The following is a 2,064-nucleotide window of genomic DNA, read 5'->3' on the forward strand; positions in this document are numbered from 1 at the left end:
TTTTTCTGACTTGAAGCTAAGTTGCCTTTTTCGTTACTGTTAAACTTTCCCGGAGTTACAATAGGACTGTAAAGAAGACTCAGCACTCAGCCCCTGCCCACACTTTACTACATGAGTGGATTCAGTCAAGAGTCCTCCATCCTGAGTTCTTAAGAAGGTAGGGTTTTAAAGGAGAAGAAAGAGGAAGAGAAAGTCCTTGGGGCTCATTGATCTGCTTATGAGAGACAAAAGCCAGCCCTGGGGCCTGGAGAGATGGCTCAGCAGTTAAGAGCACTGGCTGTTCTTCCAGAGGTCCTGAGTTCAATTCCCAGCAACCACATGGTGGCTCGCAACCATCTGTAATAGGATCTGATGCCCTCTTCTGGTGTGCATGAAGACAGTCTACTCATATACATAAAATAAATAAATCTTTAAAAAAAAAAAAAAAGCTAGCCCTGTGCATAGTTTTGCTTTTCATAGGTCTATAGGAAAAACTGTACAAACTGAGCCCGGCCGGACTCCCCTCAAACTCTGCCCAGTTTGTTTTTTCTTCTTTTTGTTTTCTTTTTTTCTTTTCTTTTTTTTTGGGGGGGGGTTGGTTTTTTGAGACAAGTTCTCTCTGTGTAGCCTTGGCTGTCCTGGACTTGCTTTGTAGACCAGGCTGGCCTTGAACTCACAGCAGTCCACCTGCCTCTGCCTCCCGAGTGCTGGGATTAAAGGTGTGCGCCACCACACCCAGCTTTTTTTTTTCTTTTTTCTTTTCTGGTTTGGTTTTTCAATACAGGGTTTCTCTGTGTAGCCCTGGCTGTCCTGGAACTCACTCTGTAGACCAGGCTGGCCTTGAACTAACAGAGATCCCCCTGCCTCTGCCTCCCAACAGGTGGCGTGCACTACCTCCACTGCACTGCTCAGTTTCTTTCTAGATACTGGGCCAGGCTGGTTTTAAACTCACAGACATATCCCCCTGCCTTCACCTCCTGAGGGCTGAGATTAAAGTCATGTGCCACCACACCAGGGTAGAACACTTTTTTCCTAAGTAATTCTAATGATGACGCTGTCTTCATAGCGGTAACTGTATTCTATCCTATTCGACTCTGCTGTTCTGTCCTGTTCCATTCTGTTCTCCTTTCTTCTATTCTGCCCCGTTTTATTCTGATGAGTTCTGTTTCCATTCTATTCTGCTCCACTCCTGTTCTATTCTATCGTATCCACAAAAACATCAGTTAAGCACAGTTTGGCAAGGGTTTGCTCCTGATGCTTCCCAGGGCATGGATCAAAAGCTCTGTGAGGAGCTCTGGAAAGTCTTCACAGCTGGAGCACAGACCTGGGGGGGGGGGCTGCCCCTCCCGTATCCCACCACAGTACCCCAAAGCCCTTCCAGGAAGTAATAGTGAAATGCCAGCCTTGGCTTTTGTTCGGAGGCCCTGGGAGATAAGACAGAGTTTGTTCCTCCCCCCTTGATATTCATTTGACAGACTCTGAAAGGTGACACTGGATAGGGCTTTATGGTGATGCTACAAACTTTTAAACACTAATGCCATTTTGTGTGTGGCATGAAGAAAATGGTCACATAAAAAAGAAGATGGGCCCAGCAGGTAAAAGCATTTACCTGGTAAAAAGAGAGAACTAACTAGCACAAGTTGTCTACAAACAAAAGGAAATAAATAGGTATAAATAAATGAATAAATAATGGGTTGCTGTGAGTTCAAGGCCAGTCTGGTCAACAAAGCAAGTCCAGGACTGCCAATGCTACACAGAGAAACTCTGTCTTGAAAAAACAAAACAAAAATAAATAAACAAACATAAAAATGTGTAGTTACCATGAGAGTTTGAAACAGTTGTAATCAGAATAATATGCTCCCTTTTTCTTGATAGCAGCATTGAAAAGTCACTGCAATTAATGCAGCTTGGCTCCTAGAAACAGAATACGAAGAAGCCAGGAGGAAGCCATCCCCACACCATATTGTCTTTATTCCCAACACATGTTATAGAATGGACAATTGTCTTTATATAGAAGAAACTTCTGGAGGCTGAAGAAATGGCTCAGGGATTAAAAGCACTGGCTGGTCTTCCAAAGGTCCTGAG

Source organism: Acomys minous (genome assembly GCF_964271855.1).
Source record: "Acomys minous genome assembly, chromosome: 3".
Taxonomy (NCBI): domain Eukaryota; kingdom Metazoa; phylum Chordata; class Mammalia; order Rodentia; family Muridae; genus Acomys; species Acomys minous.